The sequence below is a fragment of the Miniopterus schreibersii genome (assembly GCF_964146895.1).
Source record: "Miniopterus schreibersii genome assembly, chromosome: 11".
Lineage (NCBI taxonomy): Eukaryota > Metazoa > Chordata > Mammalia > Chiroptera > Miniopteridae > Miniopterus > Miniopterus schreibersii.
The window spans coordinates 45,779,028-45,794,586 of NC_138111.1; the positions used below are offsets into that span (position 1 = coordinate 45,779,028).

Genomic DNA, 15,559 nt, shown 5'->3' on the forward strand with positions numbered 1-15,559 from the left:
ATTATACAGCCTCCACCTTATTGCAATTGGAGTTTTTAATTGGGACTAAATAAATTAATCAACTATATGGCTAAAATGTTAATTTTCATTCCAATTCACAATATAGAGGTATTAAGAAAACTGAGACCTGATCTACTGTGTTCAACAAATGTTGTTTGTGCATCATCATGCATCTGCAAATTGTGAAGGGATGGAATTCAGGTTTCCAGACTTTTTATTCAGCTGTATCAAGAACCCTGGTTTTTAGTAGCTGTTTGACATATTTCTTAATCTCTATACTTCAGTTTTCATGACTGTAACAAGGAGATAATACCTAGTCATTGAATGAGTACAAGGATTAATTTAATTAATATATGTGTTCTTAAAACAGTGTCAATCTCACAGTAAGCTCTAAATTAATGTTGAATTATGTTTATTGTTTTAGCATGTCTAACTGACTTGTAAGGAGGGTTGGGATCCTCATAGTATACACATTTGGAAAATTCCCGGATAAGTGTACATGTTAGGCAAGTTTCAGATGTGTATTAGGTAGTACAGTTTAAATCTTATTATTATTATTAATTTCACTGGGGTGACGATGGTTAATATGAACATATAGGTTTCGGGTGTGGATTTCTACGTTACAAGATCTGTATATTGCTTTGAGTGCCCACCACCCAAAGTCGTATCTTCTCCTGTCATCGTATATTACGCCCCCCTTCACCCTTAAATCTTATTTATAATTGAATAACTAAAGAAATGTAGTTGTCCAATGATCCCATTAGTCTTACTTAACCACATTTCATTTGTCCTTGAAATACTCCTCTCTGCGAGAGAGACTTCAAGGGCATGGTGAGGGGACTTGCGGTATTTTAAAAAGAATAAATCAGTGAATTGAAATAGGAAAATCCAGCATATTAGCCCATGTGTGTCCAGTAGTGTAAAGATTTACCCAGTCTTCTTAGCTGAGAAGATGTTAGGGGAAACTCCACAAAAGATACAGCTGGGAACTCTGCCGAAGTTAAAAAAAAGAGAAAAGTTTCAGTTTTGCAGAACATCTGGTGCTCAGCCATCTATCTTTGGCAGTACAAATGCTTAAGGTCTGTGTGGTTTCCTTCTGACACCTTGGAGGCGGAGTTACAGCGCTGAAGCAACAAGTTGTGGCAAGCTAATTTAGGTACGTTCTCGGGGTCCGGAGGCACCTGCACTTCCTGCTAGTACAATTCAGGCCAAACTGCTGTCACCCCTAGCTTTTTGGAGACCCGCACCCGGGACTGCTATTGGAGTCACCCTCAGGTGTCTCCAGCTCAAGTGCGCACCTGCTTGGAGCTTGACGTGTTCCGCGTAGGGGCCCGAAATACGGGAGTTTCGCTCCCCTAGGCCAATACCACGGCCTCTTGCTTGAGTTACAAAAGGTTAGCAGGTGGACACCCTTCAACCACTAGGGATCTCCCATTGTGGTTACGAGCGTCAGAGGCCCCGGCCATAAGATGCTGTCACCGCGGCCCAGCAGCTAGTCCAGGCGTCCTGGCCAAAATCGGCTGGGCACTGAGGCCCCACCCATGGCAACGCCACTCTGACGTCCGCGCGGCGGAGGCCGCCATAGGCCCGCGTCGAGCCCCGGTCGACGTGTGGCGCGTGGACTCCGTCAGCTCCAGCCCTCAGGGAACACAGCGCTTCCGGGCAAGGTTCTGTGCACCTGTTCCTTTCTTCTCCACAAGTGTCTCTCCCTTCTGGGAAAAAGTGCACATGAGAACAAGACACACGACAGCGAACATAGGCTAAGAACAGCGCGGGAGGTTAAGCCCAAAGTAAGAAGGTGCAGGGCACCTTTAAGCTATTTGGAAGTTCACGTGACTCACTAAGTGCGGAGCCCGAGCCGTCACGTGACGGCGCGCGCGCCCTCGCGCGGGGGGAGCGGGCTAGCGCTGTGCGCGCGCCCTCTCCGCTGCCAGTCTTCCCCTTCACGGGAGGGTGAGGTGCCGCGGAGGGATCGGCGTCTGGAGCCGGGTGCGCGTGCGCAGCGAGCAGCTGTCACCCAGTGCGGAACAAGTCTCCCAAATTTCCTAAATCTGTCTGGGCCGGAGGCTACGGTCTTCCTTCTCCTTTTCCTCCTCTGGGCCGCGTCCTCGCTCCCCCCCGCGCGCCAGGTAACCGCTTTTCCAGAGTCCCGGGGACGGGGGTGGTAGGGGGAGGGCCCGGGCGATTTTCCCGGTACTGCCCCCCTCCGCGCGGGGCAGCAGGGGTAGCCGGCGCCCGGGAGAGTGGAGACGCCGGACCTGAGACGCTCGGTCCGCGGCCGCTGTGACTGTCATGCTGGGGAGAGAGCCGCCAGCCGTGGTGGCAGGGGAGGGAGACGGGAGCCAGTGACAGCCGGCTCCGGCCCTCACGGGGGTTCGGTGTTGGGCTTGGTGGTCCCCCGGGGGCCGGAGTCGGGGTCCCGCTCCTTGGGGCAGAGGAGCGCGCGTGTGGTCCAGAGATGCCAACTCCTTTCCGTTCCCCTCCCAGCTGGGTCCGCGGCGGACTTGGGGAAACAGGGCCTGCTGTGCCCCTCGGGGCCATCTCTTCCCTGGGACTGTCACCACCTCGGGGTGAGGATAGGGGCTCCTCTCCTGGACACCCTGCCGCAGGCAGCCAGCCTGCCTTTCTCCGGGGTTCCTCCTCAGCCCCGGTGGTTGTCCTTTTGGTTTTTCCGGCACCGGGCCATTTCTGCAGTGCCCGGAACCACAGTGCGGTGTAGACAGTGGGTGCTTAATAAATAGGGATTGGATCGGGTTGCGTGGAATGTCGGGCACGGGACGTGGAGTGGGGTGGAGATGTGGAGGAGGGAGCCAGACCAGGCAGGCTGGGGCTCCGAGCTCGAGCTTGGGTTTTCCCTCGGGGCTCAGCCAATGAAACCAGCAGGGCTAGATTCGGATGCTTTCCGGGTGAACTCGGAGGCTGTCTGCCGCTGAGCTGCACGGCGCACGTCGGCACCGGCTGGCTTTGGTTGTGTGCGTTGCCTGGGAGGGGTTTTGTCTGGTTCTGCCTCCTGGAGAAGGGAGGGCAAACTTTTTTTTAGCACTTGGTAAATTACCGCCTGAAGTGATATTTGAAGCACTGCTTCGGAAATGCAGTTGGTCCACCCTTATCTCGGTTGAAGTTTCTGGTGGGCTCTGTACACCTACGTTCGGACCAAACTTTGCCCTACTTCACCCACTTGAATTGCAGCATTTTTTATTTTTAACCCCCGGAAACTAGGCTTCACTGTTTCTATGGCAACGGTTACTAATTTAATTTGAAAGCGCTGTGCTTGAAAATTAGTGACTTTTAATTCTTAAAGGTTCATTTTTACTTTGTAGCACTCGGTTCTCCTTTAAGATCATTACTCTAGTTCTACGTTACCGGTCCCCTGCCACCCCACCCCCGCTTTGTTTAGGCGTGTATGACATGGGTTCAGGGTTTTTACGCCCCCTTTTCCCCAATTTAAGGTGTTATGAAAAGTTTGCACATAATCTTTACAGCACCGCACGAACTTCGTAATTGAATGCAATTTAAACGGGAGATGTATTTCACCTTAACAGACTTTAATCGGTTGGTTTTCTACAGTTAAAAATATAAGTTTTAAGCATTGCACTTGCACAAATGCTTTTTAAAAAGTCCATTACCATTCTATGAAAATGAAGATTTTAATAAGCTGAACAGGTACTTAATTTTTAAAGAAGTGTTTTAGATTTAAATTTCTATTTAAGGATGAAAATCTGGTATATTGAGTTTTCTTCTGGATGCCTTCTGAATCACCCAGGGTAGTTTAGGTGCTCCTGAGGGTATAGTCTCTCTCTTTTTCTCATTGTTTTCTAATTGCTTCTTTTCTTGAAAATTGATTTTAGAGAGAGAGGAAGGATGTGAGGGGTAGAGAGAGAGAGATTTGTTGTCCCATGTATTCATTGATTGATTCTTGTATGTGCCCTGATCGAGGATTGAACCTGCAATCTTGGCATCGGGGTGATGCTCTAGCCAACTGAGTTACAGGGATGTAATTACCTCTTTAATTAAAAAATTTTTTTAAAAAATATTTTTATTGATTTTTAGAGAGAGGAAAGGGGAGGGAGAGAGAAAGAGGAACATTGATGTGAGAGTGGGACATGGATAGGCAGCCTCCTGCAGTTCCCTACTGGGGAGCCTGTAACTTGGACATGTGCCTTGACCCGGAATTAAACCAGCAACCTTTTGGTGCACAGGATGACACCCAACCAACTGAGCCACACTGGTCACGGCTAATTTAAAAAAAAAAAAAAAAATTATGCCCGGCTGGGTGTGGCTCAGAGGTTGAGCGTTGACCTAAGATTCAGGCAATCAGGGTTTGATTCCCGGTCTGGGCACATGCCTGGGTTGCAGGCTCGATCCCCAGTCGGGGGTGTGCAGGAGGCAGCCGATCAATGACTCTCATTATTGATGTTTCTGTCTCTCTCCCTCTCCTTTCCTCTTTCTGAAATCACTAAAGATATATTTAAAATAAATAAGTAAATAGATAATTATTGGTTTTTGGAGAGAAAGGGAGGGAAAAAGAGAGAGGGAAACATCAACTTGTCGTTCTACTTATTTATGCATTTATTGGTTGCTTCTTGTATGTGCCCTGACTGGGGATCAAATCCATAACCTTGGTGAATCGGGAGGATGCTCTAAACAATTGAGCTACCCAGCCAGGGTTGTAATTGCCTCTTTTTTTTTTTTTAATATATCTTTATTGATTTCAGAGAGAGGAAGGAAGAGGAAGAGACAGAGATAGAAACATCAATGATGAGAGAGTCATTGATCGGCTGCAGCCCGCAATCCGGGCATGTGCCCTGACCTGGAATCAAACCCGGATCTCCTGGATCCTGGGTTGATGCTCAACTGCTGAGCCACGCCCGGCCGGCTGTAATTGCCTCTTGATTGGCTTTTCTCCCTTACTAGAATATTAGAACTTTGAAGACAGAATCTGTTTTTTAAAAATTTATTTTTATTGTATTTCCAGCAATTTACCATAGTGCCTGAGGTGCTCAAAATATCCTCTTTTTAAATAATAACTTTATTAAGATACAATTCACATACCATACAGTCCACCTGTTTAAAGTGTACAATTCAGTGGTATTTGCAACTGTCACCACAATCAATTTTAGAATATTTTTATCACTTCAAAAAGAAATCCTGTTCCCATTAGCAGTTTTGTCTGTTTCTCACCAACTCTCTTCCCCTCCAGCCTTTGGCAACCACTAATCCGCTTTCTCCCAATAGATTTGCTTATTTTGGACATTTCATATAAATGGAGTCACATAATATATTGTCTTTTGTGACTGGATACTTTCACGTAGCATAATGTTGTCAGGGTTCATCTGTGTTGTTGCATGTATCAGTGGTTCATTCTTTTTTATGGCTTTATTTATGGTTTCATTCTTTTTTTAATATTCCATTCTATGGATACATCACATTTTGTTTATTCATTTATCAGTTGATGGGCATTTTGGTTGTTTCCACTTTTTGGCTATTACGAATAATGCTGCCATGAACATTCATTAACTAGTTTTTGTGTGTATGTTTTCTTTACTCTTGGGCATATTGGTGGAATTGCTGGGTTAAACATTCCTTCCTTCCTTGCTTCCTGAATGAGCAAGGATGGGATAGTCTTCAAGGATACTCTCTCTAGGCCTTTGAGGGGCCAACTGATGCTTTCCTGCCCCACTCCAACTCCATTTCTCTAGAGACCAGAATTCTCTCTATGGGGCTTTGTCCTGAAGATAGAGCTTTGTTTTTATTGTCTGGATGTTCATCTGTGTTGTTGCATGTATCAGTGGTTCATTCTTTTTTATGGCTTTATTTATGGTTTCATTCTTTTTTTAATATTCCATTCTATGGATACATCACATTTTGTTTATTCATTTATCAGTTGATGGGCATTTTGGTTGTTTCCACTTTTTGGCTATTACGAATAATGCTGCCATGAACATTCATTAACTAGTTTTTGTGTGTATGTTTTCTTTACTCTTGGGCATATAAAACTGAAGCAAAAATTTCACAAAACAATACTTTGCCAGCTGTGCTGTACTCTGATATTTTCTATTTTGTTTTATATTATATATAAAAATATTGATGTAACCCACTAAATTGGGTAGGACTGCAGACTGCAGTTTGAACAGCATATCTCTAAGACAATATTAGGAAAATGCCTCATTTCTATTAGCCCCTCCTCCTCCTTTGAAACACAATTGCTATTTCTTAGTTTTTTCTGATGGAAAGTACAAATATAGCTTCAAATACCATCCCCTTCCCCCTTAAAAGAAGACTACTGCTGAAAGTTCCTTCTGCTGAGAACTTCTGGACTGTTCTTTAAGGAGGGTTGGTTAAGGTCAGGTTCAGAAAAATCTAAAGCTGACACTCCCTTAGGTCTTCCAGGGTTCTTTGGGCCACTAATAGCCAGCAGTCTTTCACCCTACTTGGCCGAGCTCACTACAGGTGTGTGGTCAGTCACTGACCTGTCATTAGTTTTGTTCTCTCAATTTGTTTCCAAAACAAAGAAAATTCCTAAAATGAAAACAAGAGGATCAAGGCAAACCAGTAAGTATTTGTGAATGTGTGAATTAAGGAGCTTGGCAGGGGAAGGGTATCACAGTTTAATAGATCACCAGAGCTGATCCCTAGAGCTGTGGTTTTCATTTCTTCACTTATCAGAAGGCTTTGTGCTGTTTGGTCCCACCATGAAATATTGATCTCTTATCATCTATTTTGCTAGCTAAATATTAGAAATAGCCCAGATGTTTATTTTAACTATGCTATGATATTCATAACTTGGAAGAATGTTAAAAAATATTAGGTAAGTCCAAACCTTCTATGTTTAATGAAAAGAAAGTAGTATACAAAATTGTATACAATGTATGATCCCAGTTGTATTTAAGCATGTTTATAAATGTGCATGTGTTTAGAAAATATACACTGGAATGTTAACTTGGTGGTGGGATTACTAGTAATTTAAATTTTCTTTTATTACAATTTTTTTTTAGAATAAACTATTGTATTTATAATTAGGAAGGCTCAGTTAAAAAAACATTTTCTATACATTAACATGTATTTGCAAATAGGCAGAATAGCACTTTTATTAAAATGATGGATAGAGCCCAAGTTTCTAGTGGCTGTGTTTTGGAGACCCCTGTCCAGGTGGGACATACATTCTATGTTCATGGTATGTAATCTTGCACCGCACGGTGATCCATGTTTTCGCTCTGGGGCTGATTTTTCCCCTTTCCTGTCTAAGTTACAAAAGCTTACCAAGCCTTGTTTTTATCTTTTTTTGCTGAAATAGAATTTCATTTCTCCCTGCCCTGCTCAAGCATGTTGATAATGAATGTTCATTTATGGTTTCCCATAGCTCGATAATTTAGAAACTTCTAATATTCCTTATTAAACCCAGTTGTATGGCATGAGTTGAGGGGATGGAGAAGGTTTTGGGTGAATTAGGTGATATCTTTCTGTTAAATTTGGAAATATCTAGTTATAGTGGGACTTACAAACAAAATTGAAAGAAACATACAGTGATGGTTTGAACGTGTAATCATCAGTAAATTTTTCTGCATCTGTGTTTGAAATTTAGTTTCTTAGCACTCAAGCCTTAGTAGATTAAATTAAATATTTAAAAATATATTTGATAGCCAGACAAAACAGGTATTGTAAATATTGATTTACTATTTTTTAAAGAAGGAATGGGAAAACTTTATATTAGAGGGAAACGTTAAAGTGAGGAGAGTTGGCTGAACAGGTAGGACCTTTTGGTGTGTGTGTGTGTGTGTGTGTGTGTAGGTAGGTAGGTAGGAGTGACAGCACTTTTAGGGGACTTCATAGTCCTTTTCTCATTTGTAACATCACAGGTTGAGATATCTCAATTTTTCCAGTTGATCCAGACTATGTCAGGCCTTAGAGAACTAATGTCTTTAGTGTTGTTCCCTAATCAAACTCACAAAAAGAACCAGAACCTGGATCCAAAGCATATGTGTCTGCTCTTCAGGGCTCTTTTTAGAATGTCTTGGTCCATGGGAAAGCACAGGAAGGATCACATGTTGTTCAATGATAGGTCCCCGCAAATGGAGATGGGTATAATGTTGAGGAATAATCTGAACAGGGTGTTTTTGACCTGCTGGGCTTCTCTGACTCTGAAGAGTCCTCACCTCTGCTCATCAGAACATTCTTCCTGCAGATATATTTTCTTCTGTTCAACGAGGTTAAAGAATGACACATATTCCTTTGTTTTTGCTCTCTCATTATCTCCATCTTATAACTCATTTTTTCACCAGACATTTGTTTAAATTCCAGCCCTGAGGACATACCTTTGTCTCTGGTTGGACATCAGTCTTGTTTCTGTTCTGTTTGGGAGTTTATCAGACACTCAGAAAGATCACAAGTATCCTTTGAGTGGGAGACTGATGGTATAGGCCTTTATTATTATTATTTTTTGCAAGTAGCTTATTTCACCCATTTAAAAAATTTGTTTAAATTTCAAAGGGTAGTCTCACCTGAAATTTGTACACTTTACTGAGAACTCTCAGTCCACAACATTCAGGCAGCTTTCATTAGCAGAAAGAATCTGGCTCTGAGATAGCTAAATTCATTTCTCATTCCTTTTGATGATTGTATTTTTATTTTTTAAAATTTTTATTTAATTTCTTATGTAAATGTATGTTAAATAAATATTTGATTATTTTAAATAGGCAATGCAAGGTATACAACAAGGTATAAAATTCAGCAGGTATAAATGGTTTAAAAGTATACTCGTCCTAGCTGGTTTGGCTCAGTGGTTAAAATGTTGGCCCATGGACTGAAGGGTCCTGGGTTCGATTCTGGCCAGGGGCACGTACCTCAGACCACGTGTGGGAAGCAACCAACTTCGATGTTTCTTTCTCTCTCTCCCTCCTACTCTCTCTGAAAAACAATGGAAAAAATATCCTCGAGTGAAAAAAAAAGTACATATTCTTACCTTTGGCCATCAGACAGCTAGTTTCCTCCTTTTGGTCAACCACAGTTAAACAGTTTCTTTTAGGGTTTTCCAGAGATATTCTTTATATTCTATATAAGATATCCTTTATAAGCATGTATGTATATGTATACATTTTTTACACAAATGATAGTATCTATACTTACTGTTCTGAATATTTTCTAAATTTAATAGTGTAACTTTGAAGTGATTTTAAAAATATGAGTATATATAGAGCACCATCTTTTAAAAATGAATACAAAGTATTACATTGTGTGTACCGTAACTTACTTAACCAGTGCAATATTGAAAGTCATTTAGGTTGATTTTATTCCAAACAGTGACCTATGTATCGTTACCTCAATGTTTTAATTGTTGTAGCTTTATAACATGTTTTTAGAACATCCTGTGCTATTGTTTATTTTTTATCATTATATAAGTCCCCCAAACCTATTGTTTTTATTGATTTGAGAGAGAGAGGAAGGGAGAGAGAGAGAGAGAGAGAGAGAAACATCGATTAGCTGTCACCTGCATGTACCCTTACCAGAATCGAACCTGCAACTGGGGTATGTGCCCTTACCAGGAATCAAATCCGCCACATTTTGGTGTACAGGATAACACTCCAACCAACTGAGCTACACTGGCCAGGGCTATGCTGTATTCTCTTAATTTCATTTTATTAGATGGCACACAATTTCATTTTGTTCTATTATTGGTAATGTTCACTTTGATTGCTTGATTAAGATAGAATCTTCTAGCCTAGCCGGTGTGGCTCAGTGGTTGAGTGTTGACCCATGAACCAGGAGATCCCAGAGTTCGATTCCTGGTCAGGGCACATACTTGGATTGCAGGTTCCATCCCTGGTTGGGACAGGTACGGAAGGTAACCCATGGATGTTTCTCACATCAGTGTTTGTTTCTCTCTCTCTCTAACCGTGTCCTCTGGTGAGGATTAAAAAACCAAACAAACAAAAAAGATAGAGCCTTCTGTGTTTCTCTGCTGTAAAGTTACTGTTTGTTTTAGGAAAACTATGTAAATACCTTGTTTCTTAATTCATTTATTTTTATCAATTTAGATTTATGATTTTCTATTTTATTGAGTATAATCTGTTAGTATTATTTATATTGATGCTTAAATTGTGATAGGTTTGGCACATAGGAGCCCATCAAGTGGGATTTTGTGTCCTTTTGAGATATCCCTTCATGCTTTGAGCACTCCGTTTTGGGTGCAGTGAGATATTTGGGCTCATCTTGAACTTTCCCTACCCCAACTATTTAGAAGCCAGGATCTAGGTGTTACTGATATTGGGTTGCTTAGTGAATAGAGCTAGGGAATATGTGTAAGTTTAGATAGCATTTATATGTGCATGTGTTCATATCCTTATCTATACACACACATACACAAAAAGTTATATAACAAATGTACTAATATTGAACCATTCTTGCCTTCCTGGAATAACCTTTTGGTCATGGTTTTTTATTATTATATTTTTAAATGTTTTTATTGATTTTAGAGTGAGAGAGGGAGGGAGAGGGAGAGAGAGAAACATCTATGAGTGAGAACCATGGATCTGCTGCCTTCTGCATGCCCCCTACTGGGGATGGAGCCTGAAACCTGTGCATGTGCTCTGACCTCCGGGAATCTAAGCAGTGACCTCTCAGTGCATGGGACGATGCTCAGCCAACTGAGCCATACCCCCCAGGGCATGGCTTGTTATTATAATGTGCTTTTGGATTTGCTTGCTCATTTTTTTGAAGGAATTTTCATCAGTACTCTTAAATGAAATTGTTTTGCAGTTTTCTTAGGCCAGTTGTCAAGTTCTGTTACCCATTTTAGACTTGCTTCTTTTTTTTAAATTTTGAATTTTTATGAGTTTATTTGAGCCAAACTGAGGACATATGCCAGGAGCAAGATTTCCAATGCTCGTTTAGGCTTGCTTCTTAAAGGATTTTAAAGCTTGCTAATTTTTTTCTTGTGCTCAGAAACAGCTTAAATAACATTGTATTTTGTTTCTTAAAAATTGAGCATAATTCTGTGAAACCATCTGGGCTTGGTACTGCAGATTTCTTCTAAATTCAGTGGGTTTGTTTTCTTTTCTTTTTTTTTCTGTCTTTTTGTGTGGTAGCTGGAGAGCCTAGCAAAAAGGTCAGTTATATTTGAGATCTGGGTCTGGGAGATGCTAAGCAGGCAATCACTTCATGGCGCCTACTTGCTTTCTGACTTTTGGAAAGTTATTTCCATTTCTGAGCCTTAGTTTCCTCATCTCTCAAATGGGAAAAATCATAGCCTGCTAATATCAGGAAACTCTTATGAATGAAAATGAAATATTGTATGTTAAAGCACAGTAAAGAATCAAGTAAATGCAAGGCTTTAAAAAAAGTTTTATTTTAATAAGATGTTGGTATTCAAATTCTTATCCATGAGGATAGCTCTCAGTATCACACTGTTGAAGGAGTTGTTGCGGGACTGGGCCTCCCCCTCCAAAAGACCAGGCAAATGGAGAAAGACGGGGCAAATGGTGGCATTATGAATCAAACAAACAAAACATGGTCTACATAGTTTATTTTCGTGGACATTAGTGAGAGTTTGGTCTTATATTTTATTATAATTTGGTTAAGTATTTGAGATTTTGAGGAAAATTAAACTCATAGTACACATTGATTAAAGAGAATAAATTATCAGCAAATACCTGTGCAAGGTACTGTGCCAAACATTGCATATAGGATAAAAATATAGCAAATCCCTTTCCCTCAAGTTGGTCTTTTGGACAGGTAGTTGCTAAAGTTCTACAAATTGTCATAATTCTTTAAAATAGTATTCTTTGCATTCATTAATAATGAAACAAGCAAGGACTGGCAGATCATTGTGTCTGCTGTTTTCCATTTTTTTTTTTTTTAATTATAGCTGATACCTCATATGTGATTGTGAATCTTTAGGAGTAATTTCAAAGTTTGCTTACTAAATTGTGTTTAAATGTTTTAAAAATATTTGACATTTTAGGCCTTGTTTTTATATTTGAAACTAAGAATGAGTAATTTACCGATAGCCCTAAATAGTTTAGGTAAGCTCAGATGTTATCTCAGTGGAGAGCTGATGGTGATTTGGTTCTACCCCTAATGCCAGGGTACCCCTGGGTGCTGGGGTGGTTCACTCTGGAATTCAAGGTGTGGCTGGCCAGCCAGCCTGCCTGCAGTGGATGCCCACGGGCTGTGGGGGCATGCAGTGGCCAGAAGCTGCTGCAGGTGAGGTGGGTCTGGGCATGGGGACCTGGGAAACTCAGGTAGCTCTTGCTGGTGCCAGGAAGCATTTCTTCTTTCCCAGGCCTCTGGAGGGAGACAAAGCTTTTAGTTGCAACTCCGCAATCATGTGAAATGCAAGTTTTGGAAATTGTTGAAATTGTTTTCTTTGGTGGTTTTGTGCATCCTTATCAATTCTACTGCATACTCATAGAAATTTAGAAAGTGAATCAGGTTTGTGTATTATTCATAGTCATAGGAGAATTTCTGTTCATTTAGAATTATTAATTGGCATTGATTGCATTTTTTTGGTTCTCTCTGGACCCAAATTCTTGTGTAACTTTTTAATTTTCTTAAAAATTGGAATTAATAGGGAATTAAGTTTTTTTAGAGCTAATATTTATTGAAAACTGTTCCGAATTTCTTTTTGTAGCCCTTTCATAAGGGCCTCTCATAATTAGATTCAACATTAAGTTTGTATGTTTTAAAAATGATTTTTACACCTTGTCTGGATAGCATTTACTTGAGTAAAAGTAACTGCATCCCTGGAGACACACATGCAGGTAGCAACCTAAATTGTGCTCCACTGAGAGGACCCAAAAGGGCCATCTTTTATAGAGAAAATTCCCACCCAAGTTCCCAATTTCATGCAATGAAATTTCCAAATTGTTTAGTCCAAATTGTGTAGTTCTGATTGGATGTAGTGGTTCTCAGTCCTTTAGTAGAAAGATGAAACCAGGGCTTCTCTTCAGTGGTCATCTCACACAGGTAAACAAGCAGAGCAGTTCAGGAAGCAGAGTTCTGTCTGCAGTTATTTCCTGTGTACATATTACTTGAGGACCTCTTGTCAGCAAGTAGCTGCTAGACTTCTGTTATTCACAGAATTTGGGACCTTGGTTGACCATGGGGAGTCCATCTCTGCAGATAAATTCTTTCTTGGCATTTACATCAAATGAATCATCTTTCTTGGGGTTCACAACTTAAAATATACTTCAACTTTACAGGTATTTTCAGAAATACATCACTTGTATTGCTTTATTCATCGTCTAGAAAATGGTTATGCCCTGGCCAGTGTGGCTCAGTTGGTTGGAGCGTTGTCCCATACACCTAAAGGTTGTGTGGATTCCGTCCCCGGTCGGGGTTCATACAGGAGGCAACTGATCCATGTTTCTCTCTCACACTGATGTTTTTCTCTCTAAAACCAGTAAAAACATATTTAAAAAAAAGTGTAAGGGGTCCCAAGGCCAAAAAGTTTGAGAACTCTGTTCTGGGTTTCCAGTTCCTCACTTACAAAATAGGGTTAATAATAATACTTATCTTGTAGGGCCCTTAGGAGGATTAAATGAGTTAACGTTTCCTGTTAGTGTTGTTATTGTGTGCTCCCTATACACCATTGAAGGATTGCTCACCTTTTTTTGCCCAAATCCCATTTACCTTCAAGGCCCATTTCAAACTAACCTCTTCTCTATGCCTTCCCTCACAGTACCTATCTGTGGCCTTTCTTTTCCCCAGGAACAACTCCTATAGCATTTATGTTTGTACCTTGACTTTGAGTCTGAAGTTACATACTGCCTATACTGTCAATTTTGCTAGGAGTCCTCACCCTTCTGGATTTTCACTTTCTAACAAAGGGAAAGGAATTCCTGGTCAATTGTCCAATCTTTATTACTGTTGTTTTTCTTTTGATTTTGGTCAAGTTAGGCAGTTATCTTGGGAGGATTTTTTTTTTTTTTTTTTTTTTACTTTTGGCTTCTGCACCTAGGGCCAGATGGAAGCAGATTTCAAGCATCTAAGCCTCCCTTTCCACCTACCTGCCTCTTCAGTTCTCTACAGCAAAATCCCAGTTAATGCCTATGTTTATCTTTTCAAAGCTTTGTGACCTTGAGTCAGTTTGATGTTATAGTAAGTGCTTAAATGTTAGCTGCATTACCTTTAGTAATGCAAAGATTCTTCTACTTCTGCTTGGACATTTCTTTAGGTATTGATGGGCAGTCTTAGGATTTTAGGATGACTTTGTGACCTACTTCCCTTAGTGTTTCCATAGAGGGTGTGGCTCTTTCAGTAGCTGATGCCTGTGTTTTGCATTTTTTTGAGATAATTCTCTTATCTTTACCAACCTAAGATAAGAAAGTAGTATTTTCTTCCTTATTGTCTCCTTGTCCTTGAAGTTAAAGAATTTTATCATGTAAATATTTTGATTAATCTTTGTAGAAATAGGGTTGTCACTTGAATGAATGATTTAGGAGGGATAGTTAGAAAACTCTGAAAACATACATGCTTTGGAGGAAAATGATGGGACTAGTTATATTATTTCTCAAGCTGAAGAATTTAAAGTTAAAGTGTTTTGCAAGTGGAAGCCATTTTTGCTGAGAATAGTTTGCTAAGATTGTTACATTTAGAAGATTCCTGTATCTAGGTGGAGGTTGGGGGTTTTGTAGAGTTATAAGCTTGGAAACCAAGAAGGTTTAGGTTAAATAAGGACTTGAACTTGAGTAAGTTACTTGATTTTTGTTAATGTAAATAATTAGTGCCTTCCACCCCTCCACCTTCTCTTCCTCTCTCTCTCATATAATATTGGGGCCATAAGGAACCTCAGAGATCATTTAGTTCCCTGGTTCCCAAACTCCCAGATTTAAAAAAATAAGTTGGACTGACATAGGCTTTTCAACTTTTAATTTTCTAAAATAAAAATTACCAAAGAAAACTTACCATCTAATGTTATGTTAAAAACAAACCCACCAACAAAGCAGAAAGAACATTCTCTAAGAATAAAAGATGAAACTTTTAAAAATCAAAGCACTTTCATTCCTATTTTTCTGTGGATTGACTGAACCAGTGCTCCTCAGTGTTTAGGAACACAGAATTTGTTTAATTTCCTAAGTACAAAGGTTACTAAGACTTAACATTAACAAGAATGAAGTGCTTAGGAGAGGTCATACCTCCAGGTATCTATGGAATCACTGCTCAGCCCACTTCTGTGGCTGATATCTGGTCCAGTGGTTCTTAACTGTTCTTTGGGCCATGTGTATGTAGATTTGAGAGTGATGAGAGCTATAGATCTCACCTTGGGGGGAACAATTAGACAAGAACATTAGGACTGAAAAGAATACTGAACTACAGATGAGACCATGAAAATTTTATGTTAATGATTTGAATGTATCATTTTCCAGGAAAATATAAGTTCTAAAATGGTTTCAAGAAGTAGTAGAAATATATCAATTAAGATATTTGATTCTGGCCCAGCCCGTGTGGCTCAGAGGTTGAACATCCCCCAGCCGAACCAAAAACCACTGGTTCTAACCAGAAATCACTGGTTCTATTCCCTTCTTCTCTCTCTAAAATCAATTTAAAAAATCCATATTAATTA

At 40.4% G+C, this 15,559-nt stretch overlaps 1 protein-coding gene across 2 annotated transcripts in view; it reads left to right on the top strand.

Annotated features, from left to right (window-relative positions):
* The first annotated feature begins 1,885 nt into the window (after positions 1-1,885).
* Positions 1,886-15,559, top strand: part of KDM4C (lysine demethylase 4C) — a 306,318-nt gene continuing 292,644 nt past the window's right edge. Inside the window, exon 1 of one of the 2 annotated variants that reach the window (XM_081151625.1) lies at positions 1,886-2,129. The gene's annotated coding sequence lies outside the window, so the exon portion shown is untranslated. The remainder of the gene's footprint in view (positions 2,130-15,559) is intronic. The other variant, XM_081151626.1, reaches the window with a different exon arrangement.